At 40.2% G+C, this 21,682-nt stretch overlaps 1 protein-coding gene across 13 annotated transcripts in view; it reads left to right on the top strand.

Moving 5' to 3' along the window:
* USP49 (ubiquitin specific peptidase 49) overlaps positions 1–21,682 on the top strand; it is a 77,100-nt gene that overhangs the window by 34,121 nt on the left and 21,297 nt on the right. For 8 of the 13 annotated variants that reach the window (XM_061398148.1, XM_061398149.1, XM_061398158.1 and 5 more), the window contains one exon: positions 2,041–2,114. The exons of the other annotated variants lie outside the window; for them this stretch is intronic. The gene's annotated coding sequence lies outside the window, so the exon portion shown is untranslated. The remainder of the gene's footprint in view (positions 1–2,040; positions 2,115–21,682) is intronic. 13 annotated transcript variants of the gene reach the window in all.

Below are 21,682 nucleotides of genomic sequence, written 5' to 3'. Positions count from 1 at the left end.
TCCAGTACTCTTGCCTGGAAAATCCCATGGATGGAGGAGCCTGGTAGACTACAGTCCATGGGGTCGCTAGGAGTCAGACACGACTGTGTAACTTTCAAGTAGACAACCTGAGAGACTTCACTTTCACTTTTCACTTTCATGCATTGGAGAAGGAAATGGCAAGCCACTCCAGTGTTCTTGCCTGGAGAATCCCAGGGATGGGGGAGCCTGGTGGGTGCCATCTCTGGGGTCGCACAGAGTCGGACACGACTAAAGCAACTTAGCAGCAGCAGCAGTCTTATTAATAGTTTGCAGAATTAAGCTGACCCATTATAATTTTCCAGTTTTCAAGATCACCATCATGAGTATTGAAGTCACTGCTCGACAAATTAATAGCTATTTCATAGGTCTTTTAAGCTTAGCCTCTGTGTAGTTATGTATACTGGGTGCTCAGTATAGAACTGATTGTTTTGGCCAGCTTTTGGTTACATCCAGAATTAATTCAAGTAACTTGGATTTAAAATTAATTAAGTTAACTTTTAATCACTTGCTGTTTTTATATTAAAAGTAGGGTTGAAAATTTGGACAGAAAAGAGGGAAATTTTATGAGGAATTCCCTGGTGGTCCAGTGGTTAGGATCCTATGCTTTCACCGCCAAGGGTGTGGGTTCAGTCTCTGGTTGGGAAACTAAGATCCCACAAGTGGCACAGTGTGCCCCTCCCCCCAGCTAAAGTAACAGGGGAAAGCATATAGTTGTAAAACACCCATCCATACAATGTCAGCTTAGCTTCCTGAATAAGGTTGCCTCAAACCCCTAACCAAGAATGTGTGCAAGTTGTAAGCTCTTCTCTTCCTAAAAATATTTGCGCATTTCCTGGATTTTACCATCATGCAATTGCTTCTGCCTCCTGGGCCCCTGTTTTTCTTGCCTTGTGCCTCTGATATGCAGCATGATGTCCTCAGAAAGGATTCTGATTCTCAGAAAGGCCCTGTTCATACAGGGCATTTGTGTTTTTAGTACACCTAACTGAAGAAAGGAGGAAAAACAGGTGGGTGAGCCCTATATTGCATTCATGCAACTTCCCTTTAAGGCATTCTTGTTCTGGAAATGTTCCAGACCTCCCTTGACTGGAGAACTTCACCTCCCCTTCAGCCCCAGCTTCACTCTGCTATACTATTCCTTTCTTCTCTTCCTGTTCCTCTCATCATCCTTCTCTCTGTTCCTTTCAGAGATAAAAACAAGTTCTCCTCATCTAATGTAAAGCAGTTCCCCTTTCTTGACCAGCATTCTGGATCTTGACAGCCATTCTGCAGGGAACCATCCATCCCAAGGGGACTGGACCTGAGTGGTGGGAGACCCTGTTGAGGGAACATATTTTCACCAAGAGTGTCTTCTAAGAGGAATTCTTGTGTTAGCAAAGTCTTAACTTTTCATCTTGTTACATGGTGGCACACAGTGTATTAATCTCAAGCTTATTGAATCCTGCCTCCTGAATACAGTGTCAGAAACCTAAAAAATGATTGTGCACATAATGTGTCCAAATTCTGATAGCTTAGACTAATACAGTGTTCTTGTGCATAGAATGTATGCTGCATGCCTAAGAGTCATGAACCCACCTAACACAAAGATGTCACCACTTGGCATCTTGCATCATCACATGTTTCACTTACACAAAAAGAATTTGGGCTTTTGAAACACAATTATTTTTGTTGCCACAAATTTGTTTTGATTTTTCTGACAGTTTCAAGCTATATGTCAAGGCAGTGTGTAATCTTTAAAACCTAAAATAAACACAGAAGTGCATCTTTTCAGGAAGTAAACCTTTCACAGTTCCATCAGTCTGTTCATAAATGACTTAATGTTTGATTGCTCTTAGCTGAAAAAAAAATTACAGCTTTTTATCCTCACTCTTTTACCTCAATTCAGAGGACTTGTGGGGAGTTCACTAAACTGCATTGTAATATACTGATCCTGTTTTTTGAATTTATAAATAAAATTCATGAAATTGTTTTTCTCTTGCTATATAGCAGCCTGACCTTACAGATTTTCCCCCCCTGTAGGTAATAGAGACGAGGAAACCTAACCAATGACTGTGGAGTAATATGGAAGAAGATGGGAAAAACTTGTTTAATGGGTAAGAAATAAAACTGTAATAAAGAGTTGTTTATGGAAACTATTCACCATAGTTTTATGTGATAATACTAGGCTTCAGCAGGTGGCCGAGAGTGGTATCCTGTTAGAGTGAGCGCCCAGTCACTGTCTTTGTCTTATCACCATTCTGAACTTTCATCGCCTTCTTTCTTCTTACCCTTGTGACTTTTTAAATGCTATGAATTAACTTAAGAGGAGACATGGCTATATTTGAAAATAAACACAGGACCTGGAGACCATCCCCCATAGTAAAACAGTTCTTGGGTAAGTCTTGAAGCTTACTGTTGGTTGGATAGAGACCGTATCTGTCATGACCTGTCAAGAGTGTTAGCAACCCGTTCTCGCTCTCCAAACACTGCCAGCTGCTGTGCTGGTAGGCTCACCTGGAGCTCCTGTTCTTTAGCCAAGTGCAGATTTTGTGTCAGGTGGTAATCAAATAGAATTCTATGGAAAACCTGATAAAAAGGTGTTAATAAGTTTATGATATAAAAAATTTAAATTATAAAGTCCATACATGCTTATTGTCAATAATTCAAACATTACAAATAACAAAAACGTTCTGTTAGAATCTTAGCCACCCCCCCAACCCCGTCCCATATATGTAAGTGCATAATATGTCTTTTTCTTTGCCTGCTGGTTAAAAACTTGGGCTTAGGAGCCAGACTGTTTTTGACTAGCCATTATTAGCTTGACATTTGGGCAGGTTAATTTCTCTTTGCCTCAGTTCCTTGGGTATAAGTGGGAACAATAAACTGCCTATCTCATAGCAATGTTGAAAATTAATTATATAATTAATCGTATATATTTTATATATAATCTTATATATTATATATTAATCTATATTAAAAAAACTTGGAATAATGTCCAAAACATAGTGAGTGTTCAATAAATGTTAGCTATAGTTTTCTTATGTATCCCAGTTAGCATTTTTATGTACCAGCCTTCCATAGATGAATCTTGTGATACACTGCAAGAGGTAAGCCTTCTTGGATAAAGTCAACCCTGATGTCAAGGATTTTTAAATTTTTTCATGAATGTTTTCTTTTTTGGCTTCAAGCTTCATTTCTCTCAGAGTATGCTACAAGACTATGTGTGAGAATAGTTATATACCCTCATCTCTTACTACATATCATATGGTGTAAATATTGCTTACAGGTATGTATGAATTAACAAGCATCTTCGGGCTGTGATAGTTTTATCTTGTCCATAAAAGTATCTCTGTCAAAAAGGATGCACAGTTCTCTTGTTTCTAGATAGCTGTGTTACATTTTCTGTTAAGATTCCTTTAATCTATTTTGAAGGACAAGTCTTCTTGAGTTTTCTTTTCTTCTTGTTTCACAGAATCACAATAGTTTTGAAAATGTCTGGTATCTTTTCCATGGCTAGTCAGCACTTCCTTGGGTGATACAGGCAGCTACTTATTTTAAGAGAGAAGGACACTAAAACAGTCATCTTTTTAATATTTCCCTTTTGTATTGTTCCAGGGCTCTATTAGATGATAATGGACAATTTTTTTCTGCTGTGACTTATTTTAGAAGACAAATATATAAAAACGGAGATTGACATTCACTGAGTATTTATTCTGTGTTAGCCACCATTTTAAGTGCTTTGCTCATTTATTCATTAGTGAATTTAATCCTGTCTTCCACTTACGAGGCAGATGCTGTTATTATCGTCATTTTAAAAGCTGAGAAAAATGAGGCATAGATGAACTTGCTCAAAGTCACATCGCAAGTGGCAGCTTCAGGATTCAAACCCAGGTCCTCCTCTCTGGAGCCTGTGCTGTTGACCAGTGGGGTGCTGGCCTAGTTTTTGATCAACTTAGAAGATTTGCTAAGGTGCACAGGGATTTAAGTAAGGTAATAAAGTCAAATATCACCTGAAAAAGTCACCATACCCAATCTGTTTCTGCTTGCTTTTGGGAAAGAAAATTTAAAATCATGCTTCTTCTTAAGTTTGGGAAAAATAATGGTGTGAGATGATGTGAGGTTCATAAATAATTACTTTTTTCTTGACCATACTTAAATGAATACAACTGTTTTACTTCTTTATGAATTGTTTGTAGTAGATAGAAATCACCTGACTCTAGCTAAGGAACAGTACATGTTAAGAAGTGAGTTGATTTGTAGATTACTATTTAATTGCTGATCATGGAAACATGCAGACAGAAAGACTGAACTGTGCAGCAGTTTGTAACTGATTGGTAATTAGAAATTGTTCTTTTGTCCTGTTAAATAACATTTGACTGACAGTGAGCAGGAAGTTGTTGAAGAGAAGAAAAGGCAGGAGAAAAGGCGATATGGGTCTTATAAGAGTGTCAATTATAAGTGATAATCTAAAAAGTAAATGTACATGAGCAGTCGACATTTATATAGGAACTGGAAGGAGTTAGAGTCCGTGGTTTTTGGTTTTTGTTCTGTTTTGTCTTGTCAGAGAGAAATACTGGCTTTTCTTTTCTTCAGATAGCAATTTCATTTCCTGTTGAAATATGGTAAAGTACAAAGAGAAAGCAACATTTAAAGTAACACAAGCACACTGATGAAATATTTCGGCTTTCCTGTAAAGTGTGGCTACAAGCAGTGATGTTTTCCCCTCTCCATCTTTTTGAACTCTCTCTCCTTGTTTGAGAATCCCTTCTGAATGTTTATAACAGTTACGGCTCTCAGTGTACTCTTTACCACACTTAGATACTCTTTACCACAGTGTCTTAAAGGGTGGCCGAGCCCCTGAAACTTTTGGGAGTCAAAGCTGTTTTCATAACAGTATTAAAACATACTTGCACATGAGTATGCAGTGGAGTTTTCCAAAGACAACATGATGTACAAAGAATGGAGGGAGGAGATAGGGAGTGTGGGATCTACATGTATACTCTGCTGTATTTTAAATGGACAGCCAACAGGGACCTACTGTGCAGCACAGGGAACTCTGCTCAATGTTATGTGGCAGCCTGCACAGGAGGGGAGTTTAGGGGAGAGTGGATACATGTATGTGTGTGGCTGAGTCCCTTTGCTGTGTACCTAAAACCATTACAACACTGTTAATTGGCTGTACTCCAGTATAAAACAGAAAGTTTAAACATAAATAAACACATATCCTCTTCTCAGAAAGAAACAAAAAAAGAAGTAGCAAAATCCAGCTGTCTTACTTATTCCAGGCATTTAAAAGATTTGTAAAAATGTAACATACAACCATTTTTCTCACTAGATATATAATGATAATTACTGAGGTTTATTTCTACATTAGCACATTACAGTGACCCCAATGTAGGCAAGAAAGTCATGGCGCTCTCTCTAGTGACTAGGCGGACTGTGCCTGCCACACAGCAACCTATGCAGATTCTAATGACATCCCAATTGAGTGCAGCTGTGTCCCCCAGATTAGCAAAGTGAAAATGCTGTCCTTTTTTCATAATTGTGCTAGAGAATATGATAAAGATTATCAGGATCTGTGGAAACCTGCACTTAAAGGAGAAAGGAGGGTTTGATTTTAAGAAGGCACACCATCCAACCTTGCCAGTGACCCCACTGATAAATCCCAGGTTCAGAATGTTCTTTTATTGGTTGTTCCCAACTTTGGGAGGACCAGAAGGCCTTCCTGGACAGGCTTTTATTTTTCAGTATTAATTGAGCATCTGTGATGTCCCAGTCTTGTTCTAGGGCTGGAAATGTTAGTGAACAACAACAGCAAAAAACCCCTCTACCCTCATGGGGCTTCCATCCCAGCCTTTGAGTCTTTTGCTGTAGTGACAGCTCCCTCTTCAGGGCAGTCTAAGTTCATGGCAGTGAAGCTACGGTGGATCTTGAACACCGACTGCTGTTTCTCACGGAGAAGGCAATGGCACCCCACTCCAGTACTCTTGCCTGGAAAATCCCATGGACCGAGGAGCCTGGAAGGCTGCAGTCCATAGGGTTGCTGAGGGTCGGACACAACTGAGCAGCTTCACTTTCACTTTTCACTTTCATGCTTTGGAGAAGGAAATGGCAACCCACTCCAGTGTTCTTGCCTGGAGAATCCCAGGGGAGCCTGGTGGGCTGCCGTCTATGGGGTTGCACAGAATTGGACACGACTGAAGCGACTTAGCAGCAGCAGGTGTTTCTCAGTAGCTAAGAACCGAGAATAAAGTGGGAGCTGCTTGACATTTTGCAATTTTCTTTTTTAAGGCACCAAACGGTTTGGGATTTTTCAAATCTTATCTAGATCCCCAGTATAAGAATAAAAGTGGGCCTATCCAGTCACCGGTATTGTGGTGGTTTTAATCTTATCTTGTTTTCAAAGTTAGCACCACTTTTGTCAAGAAGTGTAACTTAAAAAAAAATTCAGTACCTGATGTTAAATTTATTCTAATTGTTTTTTATTTGTTGAAGAAAAAATGTTCAGATATGTGTGAGATTTTCATTCCCTAGTGAGTTGCTCCCAAGACCCTATAATTTGTTTAATAGACTTTTATACAGAAGGAGACTACTTGGCTCATTAGATGGAATCACTTAATGATGACTGCAAGGTTAACTAATGCGGCCGTCAGGCTCCTCCTCAGCATTTGGATGTCTCTTGTATCACTCACAACTTCAGCCATTTCCGAATGCACACGACTGGGAATACCATTAGAATATTAATGGAAAAAGAAGCTGACATGCAAAATCTGAATGGCCAAAAGTCATCTCTAAAGATTATTTTAACCTTTTTAATTTTCAGGAGTTCTGCATCAAACTTGGCCTTCCACGTTAAGAAATTCTCAATTGTATCAAGAATGCCATGAAATAATTGCTTTCCAGCTGCTTCTGCTTCTTTTTGTTGCTTTTCTTCTCTTATAGTTTTTATTTGATCTGCCCTTTCACTTAATTTTTCCTGCATCGCTGTCACTAAAGTAAAGAGCATCACCATACCAGGGCTTACTTCTTACCTCCAATGCTGATAATTTAATGTCTGCGACATTATTCATAATTGCTGTGAAATTATTCTGTGACGTCATTATCTTCTCAGTTTACCTGGGAGAGTATTTCCCAGAGGGGTGCTTCATCCAGGTACTTCTCACTGTATGTAGATTTGAGGATTTGAGGATCTGAACAGTTTCATCACTTTCTTCGGCCTCAGATGTCACAGTAATGGTGAAGCTGGGTAGATTTTCTGGTAACACTTAGCAGGACCTTGTCAAGTGAAGCACTACTAAAAGAGACTGCGGTCTCCGGAGAATCCATTCATATTCTGGAATACTCTTTGTTAGGGGGGGTTGAATTAATGTACAGTCAAGCTATGAAGAAATTATGGTAGATTGCATGGCTCCTTGCCATCATCTGTCATGGGGATCCTTGATCATGCCCGTGAATTGCCTAGACATCCTGTCTGCTGTGGCATTGGCTAAGCAGGCTCAGATGCAAAGATCCAGGCTGAGAGGCCTGTGGGCCAAAGCCAGGCCAGGAGCAACACCCGACACTGGCCTCCACCACCTCCCTTGGCAACCTTCTAAAAGAAGAAGGTAACTTCTGAATCCATACCTTCTTCATTTACTGCCTGATCTGTGTGTAACACTCCCTTCTACTGTCTTTCCTTTGGAAGTCCCTCAGACCCATCTTCCCGAGGAAAGCTTTGTTTCAGTTCAGTCGCTCAGTCGTGTCCGACTCTTTGCGACCCCATGAATCGCAGCATGCCAGGCCTCCCTGTCCATCACCGACTCCCGGATTTCACTCAGACTCATGTCCATCAAGTCGGTGATGCCATCCAGCCATCTCACCCTCTATCGTCCCCTTCTCCTACTGCCCCCAATCCCTCCCAGCATCAGAGTCTTTTCCGTTGAATCAACTCTTCGCATGAGGTGGCCAAAGTACTGGAGTTTCAGCTTTAGCATCATTCCTTCCAAAGAAATCCCAGGGCTGATCTCCTTCAGAATGGACTGGTTGGATCTCCTTGCAGTCCAAGGGACTCAAGAGTCTTCTCTAACGCCACAGTTCAAAAGCATCTATTCTTTGGCGCTCAGCCTTCTTCGCAGTCCAACTCTCACATCCATACATGACCACAGGAAAAACCATAGCCTTGACTAGACGGACCTTTGTTGGCAAAGTAATGTCTCTGCTTTTGAATGACCTTGCTTGTTCTTCCCCAGCATTCTATAGACTATAATAGCCAGAAGGACACAACCACAAGGTCAGTTAATAAAACAAATAATATAAGCAGATTCATATGTAGTAAAATAGAACTGTTTATAAGTAGCTCTAAAAAGTGAGTCACTTCTGTAGATCAGCATTTCTCAAACTTATGACATGTGTATACCACTGCATGATTTTTACCTCAGTCTGGTAACATCTGTTGAGTTAACTTAATATTTTTCTGTAAACCAGATTACTTTTTTTTTTAACCTAAAAGCCTACTTCCTCACCCTAAAAAAGATACCTACGGAGTTATGGATTTTCTATTATTTTATAAGACACATAACCGTATTTGACTACTGCATTTAAAAATACTTGCCTCTGGAGAGTTCCATTTCTGGATAAGACGAAGTAAGCACCCTCTGCCTAGTGTCTCCTGCTGAATGCAGCTAAAATCCTGGATAGAACTCATGGACTAGCAATTTAAGGACTCTGAGAAGTCAATAGTAGCAGGTGGATTAGAAAAGACCAGGATTTGAAGTACAGCTATGAATATTCCCTGGCCTGGGTGGAGTGCAGCCCACACCTGGAAGTGGGAATCAGGCATGGAAAGAGCGAGCTCCAGGAGAAACCCTCCAATCTTGACTTGATGGGGAAGGAGACTTCTAACACTCAGAGAAAGAGGTGTAGAAACTTCCTTCCTTAAAAAAGCCTCCCTCCCTTCTCCCAGGCCCCAGCCGCCAGGCAGTCTTGTGGAGTCGGTGCTGGCGTGACGGCAGCAGGGCCCACAGCTGCCTGAAAGTCCTAAGGGAGGGGAACCGTCCCCTGCAGTTGCTGGTGGTGTTCGGTCACTAGGTTGCGCCTGACACTTTGAGACCCCATGAACTGCAGCATGCCAGGCCTCCCTGTCCTTCACGATCTCCTTGAGTTCCCTCCAGTTAGAGAAGTGATAGTCCTAAAAAGGACCTCTCACTTTTTTTCTTTCTCTTTGTCTTCCTGCTGCCTAGCCCTCAAAATATGTGAGAGAACAGGATAACAAAGGCCTTGGCTTTCTGGCTGGAAGACAGAAAGGAACTGAAAGGTACCTGGGAAGACAGTGGAGGAGGAGGAGCTCAGGAAACCAAGTCTGCAGAGTTATCTGTGCACTCCCGGGTCCCCTCCTCAACAGCACGCTGCATGAATCTGGTCCTGAAGAGCACACAAAAACTATTAGAATTGATTATGCCATAAATAACTGCCCAAGGCCTAGGCCACTGGCTAGCACTCATGCCAGACAGTCCTAATATTTCTGCAAAGGCTTTCACTGAGGAAGTGATATTTATTTATTTATAATTAAAATTTTTTAATTAATTTATTTATTTATGGCTGTGCCGGGTCTTTGTTGCTGCGAGGCTTCTCATTGCTGTGAGAAGCTTCTTATTGCTTCTTCTCTTGTTGCAGAGCACAGGCTCTGGAACACGTGGGCTTCGGTAGTTGCGGCTCCCATGCTCTGGAGCACAGGCTCAATAGAAGAACTGATATTTAAACCATACCTCACAGAAGGGTTAGTTGGGACTTGTGATCTGAATCCAACCAGCAGGTTGATTACTTACTAAAGCAAATATTAACATTTTCCTTAGGATTTAAGCAAGACTCAGAATCTCACAATATTCAAAATGTCCAAGATTCAATACAAAATTATTCTACCTGCATGTGGATTATGCCCTTCCCCTTCAGTTTGATTGGCAAAGCTAGGCCACATGCCCACTGCTAGACTTGTGACCATTGCCTGTGCACAAACTGGCTGAGACCTCACAGGACCCATCCCTGGAGCTAGTGCTGAAGTCAGCTTCTGCTGAAGCACATGGCCCTGCGGAGGAAGAGTGGCTACTCCAGGTGCAAGCAAAGAGAGACCAACTCCTACTTTTAGACTTTATTAGAGCTTATCTAACTTCGTTCTCAGATTTTAAGGGACTTTTCTATAATAAGGTACAGAGAGGATTGAGAAGAGATGATATCTCATAGGACTCATTACAAATTTTATTAAGCCCTTTATATGTTTTCCCTTTGTGTATGATTCTTTCTATTTTTATTTTCTAGCAGATGGGTAAACATGCCTCGAGGCTAACCATCACTTTAGCACTGAGATAAATAACCCATTGAAGAATACAGATGTAATGAGCTACACCTTAGCCTTTGTAGCTGAAGATGCCTGACCAATAATTACCATCTAGCCAGCGGGTCCCCACCAGCTGCCCAGGCTGGTCCATGATTTGCAGCTGTGTGGAGTTTGGCATAGTGTGCACCTGCCATCCTCTCTTCAGAAAGAGATACTGCAGGTGCTCGTCGATGCTCCCTAGGCTTATCAGCCACTGTGATTTCTCTGAGTCCCCAGTGGTGCTATGTCATTTGAAGTTTTGCTTTGGTATGTCTTCAAAGTGTTTCCTTTCCGTATTCTGCTTGAGTTATATCTGTGCAGCTCATCACACAACAGCTACTTGAGAATGCAAAGCAGAGCATCTCAGAGAGCATGCTTGAGAGAGAGGCTCCTGAAAGTGGTGAAGCTGATTAATATTACATATTCTTAAAGCCTTAAGTGTGTCAGATTTCGAATTGGGCAAACATTTTTCATCTGAAAAATATCTAGAAGAAGGTAGTTTTAAATTGTAAACAAACCTGCCGCATAAAATGGCAGGATCAGATTGTGAGGGACTAAGTTGGATTCTCCTTGAAGAGGTGTGCGGTAATGTGATTTATAAAATATATATATATATATATATATATATATATATATATAATGCAGATGACCAAAATATGTTTCTCACGTATATTTGGTCTTTGTGCATAGTTCCTGGCTCACAGCTCCAAAACCCCGTGGAATTTCCTAAGTGTTGAGCGATGGAGGCATATTTTGCTATGTTAATGAAATGACTTTTGCAAAGCACCTAAGGACAGGGTCTGGTTGCCCACAGAACCACCCATGTGATTAGAGGGTGGGAACTCTTCATTTCACCACCTGACCTCTGCAGTGGGGAGAGACTGAATCAGTCCTCAGTGCTCGGTGATTTAAGAAATCATGCCTATGTAATGAAGCCACCATAAAAACCTAAAATGGGTTTATTTATTTACAAATAAACTAGAGGCAATATGTGTGTGCATGCTAAGTCATTTTAGTCATGTCCAACTCTTTGTGACATGGGGCTCAAAGAGCTTCCACGCTGGGAAACCAGAATGTTTCCATGTGCTGCTGTGCTGAGCCTTGAGTTCCATGAGAACACAAGTCCCGTTTAGGACTTCGCCCTTTGTATCTCTTCATCTAGTTGTTGATTCATATCCTTTATGATAAATTGGTAATACAGTAAGTAAACAGTTTCCTAACTTCTGTGAGCCATTCTAGCAAATGCTTCAAACCCAAAGAGGGAGTCATGGGAACCTCTAATTAATAGCCAGTTGGTCAGAACCACAGGTCACAAATTGGGGTTTCAATTGGTGTCTGAAGCAGAGATGGTTTTGTAGGACTGAACCCTTTACCTGTGGAATCTGATTCCATCTCTGGGTAGATAGTGTCAGAATTCAGTTGAATTCTCAGACACGCTGATGGCGTCCAGGAACTAATTGCTTGTTGGTGTGGGGAAGCCTACACACACCACACAGACACACACACACCCTTGAAGTGGGTCCAGGAACCTAATGTAAGGTGACTGAGAAGAGCCCAGAGTAAGAATTTGCCCCCAAATACCTGTACATTACCTTATATTTTTGGACCAATGGGAAGAGGAGTTTGTGTGGGTAGTGGAAGGATTTCAGCAGAGAGCATAATCATAGTTATAATCCTTCACTGGCAGTGCCAGTTTGTGATGTGGAGCAAGCTACAGGGTCGCTTTATATGCTGACAGTCATTTCTTGAGCTCTGACTGTGCTGGGCATTTCTTGAGCTCTGACTGGGCATTGCTGTAAGCATTTTACAGATATTAACTCACTTAATTCTCACAACAACCCTATGAAGTATAAACTATTATTGTCTCCATATTACAGAGAAGGAGACTGAGCCCCAGAAAGATTATTTTCCCAAGGTCATATATAACTAATAACGATAGAGCTTGAACTCCAACCCCAGCAGTTTGGCTTGAATATTTAAGCGCGATGCTATCCTGCCTCTGGGGGCTTCCCAGGTGCTGCTAGTTGTAAGGAACCCACCTGCCAATGCAGGAGACATAAGAGGCGTAGGTTTGATAGCTGGGTTGTGAAGATCCTCTGGAGGAAGGCGTAGCAAGCCACTCCAGTATTCTTGCCTGGAGAATCCCTTGGACAGAGGAGCCTGGCAGGCCGTAGTCCATAGGGTCATAAAGAGTTGGACATGACTAAAATGACTTAGCACACACCACACGTATTGCCTCTAGTTTATTTGTAAATGACACATTAAAAATATGTGCCATAACTATTTTATAGGGTAGGAAGCTGAAGATGAAATAAAAGTACTTTTAATAAGGAAATAGTTCCGTGTAAAAGAAAACATAGTCAAGAGCCCAAAACCAATGTTGGCAATTACCATGAGAAGCCTTTCTCTGAGCCATTTAGGATCATAGGCTCAGAAGGTTAGAAGGCTCTCCAAGGCTTTGGTCTAAGAGGACTTTATCTAAAACAGTAGTTCCCAGATTTTTTTTTTTAATTTCATGGATCTATAAAATACACACTTGCATGTGCACATGTATGCCAACCCAAACTGTCTCTCTATTATCACTGTAAAGAAGGGGACCTAACACCAAGAACATTGGACAGATGTAGTTTCTTAACAAAGAACAGTATTTCCCAAGAACAAAACAGATAGGCATCTTACCTTGGCCAGTGGAATTATTGGTCTGGAGAGTAGTTGGGGAATGTCTTCATCTAGACTGGTAGGTTTAGATCCATTTGTGGGGGTAAAAATTACCTTGGGGTAGAGTGGACTCCCAGGTGATTGAATCAGTCATATCAGTTGAAAGCACACTCAGGAAATAGCAATTGATGTGTAGTTTACCTTGCTTCTTAGTGAAGCTTTTACTGTGTTTGCTCTGGCGGCCTCATAAGGGGCCCTTATCTAGTCAGGCTCTCTCTATTTCTCATCTTCCATGTGAGACTGGAAACTCTTGAGTTCACAGGTCTCATTTGTGCTGAACAAATGTTTTAATGGTTTTTCTTCAAAAAGAAAGAAACATATAAAAGTATCATCTTAACTAGTTTTGGTTAAAATGTGGTAAAGTAAAAAAAAAAAAAAAAGGCAAAAAAAACTACAAAAAACTACTGAGACTTCACCGGTGGTCCAGTGGCTAAGACTCCTCGCTCAGTGCCGAGGGCCTGGATTCGATCCCTTGTCAGGGAACTAGATCCCACAGGCTGTAACTAAAGGATCCTGTGTGCCACAACTCAGAGCCAGGGCAGCTAAATAAAGAAATATTTTTAAAAACTACTATTTTAGTCATTTCAGTAGTGTTAAGGATATTTACCTCGTTGTGAAACAGAACTTTTTCATCCTGCAAATCTAAAACCCCATCCATACATAGCTTTTCCTCCTCTCCTCAGTCCCTGGTAACCACCATTATACTTTCTGTTTTGAGGAATTTGACTCTTCGAATATTTTCCATACCTCATGTAAGTGAAATCATATTGATTTGTCATTTGGTGACTGGCATATTTCATTTAGCATAATGTTCTTAAGGTTCATCCATGTTGTAGTATGTGTCAGAATTCCTTTTTAAGGCTGAATCTGTGCCATTATACATGTATCAGTTTGTTTATTCATCCATTGATGGGCATTCTCTGATGATTACTGATGTTGAGCATCTTTTCAGTGCATGTTGGCCATTTGCATATCATATTTGGAGAAATGCCTATTCAAGTCCTTTGGGTTATTTGATTTATATTTAATTGTTTAATTGGGTTGCTTGATTTTCTTTTTTTGGTGTTGTAGAAATTCTTTATACATTTTGGTTATTAATTATTTGAAAATATTTTTCCTATTCTGTAGGCTGCCTTTCACTCTGTTGATTGTATCCTTTGATACACAAAGATTTTGAAGTTTGATATAGTCTTCTCTATTTTTGCTTTTGTTGCCTGTGTTTTTGGTATAATATCCAAGAAATCGTTGCCAAGTCCAGTGTCATGAAGATTTTCCCCTATGTTTTCTTCTAGGACTTGTATATTTTTAGGTTTTATGGTTAGGTCTTTAATCCATTTTGGGTTAATTTTTGTATATGGTGTAAGGGTCCAATCATTCCTTTACATGTGGATATTAATTTTCTAAAAACATTTGTTAAATAGACAATTCTTTCTTCACTGAGTGGTCTTGGCACCCTTGCTGAAGTTCATTTCACCATATACACAAGAATTTATTCGGGGTTTTTCTGTTCTGTTCCACTGGTGGATTTGTGCCAGTACCATACTGTTTTGATTACTGTAGCTTTGTGATAGGTTTGGAAATGAGAACATGAGTATGTTCTTCCAATGGTGTTCTTTTTCAAAATGGTTTTGACTCTTTGGAGTCCCTTGAGATCCTATATGAATTTTAGGATATATTTTCCTATTTCTGCAAAAAAAAAAAAAGCCACTTGAATTTTAATAGGGATTTCATTGAATCAGTAGATTATTTTGGGTAATATTGACATCTTAACATATTAAGTTTTCCAGTCTGTGAATATGAGATGTCTTTTCATGTATTTGTGATTTCTTTCAACAGTGTTTTGTAGTTTTCAGTATAAGTCTTTTACTTCCTTGGTGACATTTACTCCCAAGTATGTATTCTTTTTTATTTTATTCTTTATAAATGAATTTGTTTTCTTAGTTTCCTTTTCATATTTCATTGTTAGTGTATAGAACACACTGAGTTTTATATATTGATCTTGTATACTACAACTTTGCTGAATTTATTAGTTTTAACTGTGTGTGTATGTGTGTGTTATCTCTAGAGTTTTCTACATATAATATCATGTCATCTATGAACAGAGGTAATTTTTTCAATTTTCATCACTGAGTATGATATTAGCCCTGCCTGGGCTTTTCATAAATGGGTTTGGGGGGCCCTAGAACTCTGCAGTCATCCAGACCTCAGGATTTTGGTGTTTTTAACAGATGGATTATTGTGTCCAATACATTTTTCTTCTTTCGAACTTCAGCCTTAGAAGATAAAGCCTTATCTGCAGTTTTAGAGACATTCTGCATCATCTTCACATATGAACACAAAGTGAGGATTCCTTTATTTCTTAAAACTATTTAATGACATCAACACCTTAATGTGTCCTGCCACACTTCCCACTAAATTCTGAGATATTTTCTTTACTGGCAGACTCAGGCTGGCCTCTTAGAATAAATAATGCATTAAGTGGTCCCTCAGAAGACTGTTAATTGGTCTCTTGGAATATGTAATGTCTGTTATTTAGCTTCTGCCAATATTAGATAAGATTTTTTTTTTACTGACAGTTCCTTCAAAGTGGTTTAGTTCTTATTAATCCTGATAAGTTCTTATGTGAGTGATAGGTAGAGTGATAACATACATGTTTTGATAAATTGGCTGTAGTGGAATTGGGTTGTTTGATGGGGACTTTACCTTTGACTGTAGGCTGTCAGTGACCAGTAACTTAAAAATAACAAACTGAAGTTTTCTGAGATGTCAGACTCAGAAAGCACATATTCAGAAATGAAAGGTTTAACTTGAGAAAAATTACCATTCTAGTTATTCATATGTATTAAAAGCTACAGATAATGAGTAGCTTTTAATACATATGAATAACTAATTCTGGCCTGCCGGAATCTTGTTTTGTTAAACCCCACTGAGGTTATAACTTGATGGGTATGGACAACATTCAGCACAGTTACCGCAGGCAACATGGGAAGGATACAGGGGGAAAAAATGATGAAGTCAGTAAAGCTTATTTTTTGTTCTCATATTGTTTTTTAGGGACCTCCCTCCTTGCTGTCAAATACTCCTTAAGGCTCGAGTCTTTCTTCTCCAGGGTCTCAGGCAGTGATTCATACTTTCCTTTCACTCTTTAGTTTCTTCCTCCTTGCATTTCAGTTGTGCAGTATCCTGCCCCTTAGCACCAGTTTTCCACTTCCTGCTGTTGTAAATTAACCTACAATTAATTAATAGCAGTTGATTGGCTTTATGTGTTTCCCTTATAAGATTCTCTATTTGCCATTAATGGGCGTGTCAGTGCCTTCATCTAAATGGTGGGATCCACTGGCAGGCCAGGATATATTTAAAATAGGAGAAGAAGTGGCTGGGACTTGTGAGATTTAAACTACATGAAGTTGGTTGCCTGGGTGTGCACTGGCCTTCTATTCTCTCGTGCCAGCTCACTATAGTTGAGTTCCCAGAAGTACTTCTGCTTTATTCTTAACGAGAGATGAGGGTTCATGCACAGTTCACGTCTTTGAAATGCCTTCTATGCCTTATTTGAAAGAAGGCCCCCTTTATATTTTTGCCACGCAGCACATTCTGTTGGACCTGTAAGTATTCAATGGGCATACCCCGATTGGAGAGTGTGAGCTGAGACCAAGTCTGCTTCTTTAATTCAGTGGCATTTTATGGTGTTCTGGGTTTGTTTTTAACATCTTATTTGGACTTTCACTATCCTTGCTCTGTGTTACTGTTAAACACAATTTTTCAAAAACCTAAGAAAAAGAGATAATGAATAATAAAACTCTCATTTGTTTTGGAAAGGTAGTGATTTTTCTTATTTTTAATATGAAAGTATCCTCAGTTTTCTTATTTAATAATATTTTGGTATGACGGGCTTCTTGGATGAAACTATTGATAAAGTCAAGGCCAGGTAGTCAGTTACTGTAAGCTGCTCAATTAGCCAGCCCAACTCTAAGCCCTGTGGAAGCAAAAATAACTTTTGGGGAATGAGTGACAAGGTAGCCAAGTCAGCCAGTACTTTGTTTAGAGTCAGCCAGTTTCAGAATGCAGTTACACGGCCATCTCATTTGCATTTCCCTCAGAACAACTCTTTGGAGTAGGTTTTATTGCTCCTCAGTTTTACAGACTTAAGAAACTGAGGCTTATAATGTACCTGATATACTTGGAGTGGTGCAGAGGGAGGAGGCCTCCATCACCCAGCCGATGGCCTTCCCCATCCCGACCACACCTGCACTGTCACACTCACGCTCCTTCAGGGAAGTGGCCTGGGTGTTGAGAGAATTACTTTGCTGCCCAGTAAACTGGAATAATGTTAGGAGCTGTCCATGAAGGAAATGAAGCTCTCTTGAGAGTTGGAAGAGTCTGCTCACAGAATTCCCTTCTATTGACAATTTTCGGTAGTGGCCTCTGGGGAAGCAGAGTAGAAATTACCTTGGTACCTTGGCTGATATGAAATTTCAGGTGATTGACATGACCGACTGAGGCTTCTGCAATAAGCCAAAGAGGTCTGCACTTTGCAGGTCATAAGCTTGTAGAAAAGTGTGTGAGGGGGTTCCTTTTGCAACGTTGAGTGCTACTAGAATATAACTCCTTAGGTTCTCCATATGCCATAAGTACCATCAGACTGCCTGTCCCCGAATCCTATTTTCTAATAAAGATATAGTAAATCATGTATGCTCTGTGCTTATCTTCTGCCATCTTGCTGATGCCTGACTTTTTAAGATTATTGAAACAGTTTCCTTAGTGTTGTATCCCTTTGGACAATAGGTAACACATGATTTTTTTTTCCCCCAAAAGGTACAAATGTTAGTGGCTCTTTTTTTTCCTACCTTTACTCCCCTCCACCCCAGTTTGCCACTACAGGGCATGTGATAAGAGGGAGGGAGATTGTGCTTGCGTAGTGTTTTCCAGTCTTGATGGCATATTATAGGCACTCGTCTACCCCTTTTCTCCTTCACATACTGTATTTTAAAGTGTTGTATACATAGGCCTGCCTCTTTAAACAAAACGAAAAACGACTGGTAGTTTCAGTTATATGGCCAGTTTATACTTTGTATAACTTGTTCTCATTTAAAGCCCCTGAGTGTTTTCTTTGTAGCTTCTAGTCTTCTCCTTTTGTGTGTATGTAACAAACACCACTTTGTATTTGGCCCTTTTCTTTGGACATTTGTTTTCTTTGCTCTTGAAATAAAGTGCTCAAAAGCTGTCTCTCCATTGATGCAAAATATGAAGGGCCTCAATCCTGACGGATGTGCCCTGGCATATCATCGGGAAAGCACTGGATTAAATATACTACCATCCTTTTTTAAGAAACAAGACATCAGCATGATGGGGTTTCCTTTCCTTAGAGCAGCCACTGAAATCACCATCTCATCCGGATGATCCATGTCTAAATTCTAGTCAGATTTATTTTCTATTCACAGAAATTGTTCCTTTTTCTTCCTCTGCAGGCAGTTCCTAATGTATATATGTGTCTCCCATACAAATGGCCACGTGTGGAAAGCCCTCCTCAGCCATGTGGGGAAAGTGGGAGGAGGGAGATTCCCAATTTCGCTGCCTGGGCTGCAGCTGGGAAAGCAGTTCTTGGCATTTCAAGTTGAAACTTTGAATAAATTTTCTCAGAATAATGCATTTGAGAGTTAACTTCTATAGTGGTATCACTGGTGTTCTGGTATGAAACCAAGGATTCATGATGGGCTCAACAATATGCCAGAGCACATCTGTCAGGACAGAGGTCCATCCTATTTTGCATGAATGAAAACACAACTTTTGAGCATTTTATTTCAAGAGCAAAGAAGACAAATGTCCAAAGAGGAGGGGCCAAATACAAAGCAGTATGTTTGTGAATATTGTATTGATTCTGTGTGGCTGAATTTTGCTTCCACAAACATCGCATGGACTGGGAGTAACCTTCATCTGACGGGAGTCAGAGGAACACAAGTATTTGTTGTGCTACTGTTTTTTCCTGTGACTACAGTGAAACTCGGAAAGGCATAGGATGAGCTCCTTGCCATTTGGATAAATCAGAGTTAGTGAGGAAGAAGCAGAATTGCAAAAAAACAAAACAAAACATTTTTCTTTCCCAATAAAGAAGTTTCATAAAGAAAGAAAACATTAGACTAAGCAAGAACACTTCAACAGATCCACTAAAGTGGCCTTGTGCCCGCTAAAGACAAATATCCTCTGGTAATTTTTGTGAGCAGAATTCTGATGAAGTTTCTTGGGGAAGCTACAGAGTTTGCCACCTGAGTCTAAAGGCTGTTTTCTTGAGGCCCAGACCAGAGGACTATGCAAGCCATGTCTGTGACTAACACTGCCTCAAAAAACTGCTCCGCCTTGATTGGGGGTGTTGTAGGGGGTGGGAGGGTGCGTTGCAGGGTAAACTAGATACGATGGTAAATGGCAGAGAGGAAAGGTGTCTTGTAACTTGTCTAATTTGTGATGCTTCATAGCTCAAGGTCTTCTTTGCTATCAGAGAGTATATTGTTTGCTTTTTTGTCTTTAAATTTTTTTTTTCATGGAACTTTTCAGGCATACGCAAAAATAAAGGGACTAGTTATAATGAACTCCATGTCCCCATCAATCAGCTTCAAAAATTATGAACATTTTGACAATTGTGTTTCATTTATCTTCCTGCCACATTTTCCCCCTAGAGTATTTTAAAGCAAATTCTATACATCATCATATTTCACCTGTAAATACTTCAGAGATGTCTCTAACATATAAAAACTGAAAAAATACAGCCATAATGCCATTGTCACATCAAACTAATAATTAGTATTATCTAATACTTAGTCTGTATTTAAATTTCTCCAATTTTGGACTTAGGGTTTAGGGGAGGGCAGCTGGGGGAAAGGACTGCAAAGGGGCATGAAACTTCTGGGGGTGATGGACATGTTCATTATTTTGGTTGTGGTGATTTCACAAGTAAATATGATATGTCAAAATTTATCAAGTTGTACCTTTTAAATATGTGCAGTTCATTGTATGTCAGTTCTACATCAACGAAATTGTTTTAAAAAAAAAATACAGAGTGGTATAGCGAGAGACAAACAGTATTTTAAACATTTCCCCCAGTTTTCTCAAAAATACATTTTTATATTTGGCTTGTTCAGATTAGGCTCTAAAGAAGAACCACACATTGCATTTGGTTGATACGTTTCTAGGTTTCTTAGAACCTATAGCAGGTCTACCCACCTGCTTTTTTCCTCTTGTTGTTAAGACTCCAGACCATTGATCCTGTAACATCTGCCACACTCTGACTTGGTGCTTTGGCTAACTGCAGCCTTGCAGCGTGTTCCTGTCACACATTGCTTATGATCTGGCGCCAGATCCAAAGGCTTTGGTGGACTCAGGTTTAGTTATTTTAGGAAGAGTATGACAGTAGGTGATATTCCTGTGAACCTCTTATTGCATTCCATCAGGAAAGCATATAATGTCTGGTTGTCCTATTTTCGATGTAAAATTGGTCAGTGGAGTCAGGTGCTGTCAGCCTTATGCATCCATTGTAAAGTTTCCTGTCAGCTTTCACCTAGACGCTGACAGAGCTGCTGGCTAGATCTATTATTTCATTAGAGGTATGTGCATGTATGTGTCTGTGTGTGGGTGTCTATGCAATTTTTAACAAATGTATTGAGATGTAATCTATGTACAATAAACTGCATGTATTTAAAGGGTACAGTTCAGGAAGTCTGACATATGTATGCATTTTTGATGACTGCCCAGCTGCTCTAGACACAGTGCTTTGGAGTCACACTGCAGGGACAAACCATAGTTCCTGGTGGTCAGATATTTAAAGGGCAAACTCATTCTTTCAGCAGCAGCAATAGACTTCTTCCCTGTGGCTGTGGAGTAGAAGGGCTTCCCCAGTGGCTCAGCAGTAAAGAATCCACCTGCAATGCAAGAAACTCAGGTTCGACCTCTGGGTTGGAAAGATACCCTGGATAAGGGCATGGCAACCCACTCTAGTATTCTTGTCTAGAGAATCCCATAGACAGAGGAACCTGGTAGGCTACAGTCCCTAAGGTTGTAAAGAGTTGGACACAACTGAGACTCACAGCACATGGAGCAGAAGAGGAAGCCTTTAGTTTGGACCTTGCTTGAACACTGGCTTGTCAGGGAGATCAAACTGAAAGCATCATCAAGTTTGATCTGTAAGCAGCATGAACGACTAAGCCCGGAAGCAGACGTGTTCAGCCCTTACAACCAGTTTAGTTCTCCTCCTCTCTTGTGTGCCGCTTCGTATAGAGTCACAGATGACATTTGTGTGTGTGTGGGTGGGTGGGTGTGTGTGTGCTCGCACTGTATTCAGAATTTCTCTGAATTTGGTATGAACAGTTTTCCTTGTGCCCAGTCTACTATCCTCCTGGATTCAGTTCTAGGCACGGATCTCTTTGGAAAGAGTATATGGTTAATGAATAAAAAAAAAAAAAACCAGATCCCTTCAAGGGCAGCTACTTAGCTTTGTTCCACAGATGGCATATCCTTAACCCCCTGTCTGTCATCTTATATGTCCTGATCATCAGGAGACTTGGATGAAACAGTGTGTATAGCTCAATGTATGATTATCCCTGCTACCAAATGTTCAGAAGCTTCATC

The sequence above is a fragment of the Bos javanicus genome, chromosome 23 (genome assembly GCF_032452875.1).
Source record: "Bos javanicus breed banteng chromosome 23, ARS-OSU_banteng_1.0, whole genome shotgun sequence".
In the NCBI taxonomy this organism is placed as follows: Eukaryota; Metazoa; Chordata; class Mammalia; order Artiodactyla; family Bovidae; genus Bos; species Bos javanicus.
The sequence above is the reverse complement of the archived record's forward strand: the minus strand, read 5'-3'. Positions and strand labels throughout refer to the sequence as shown.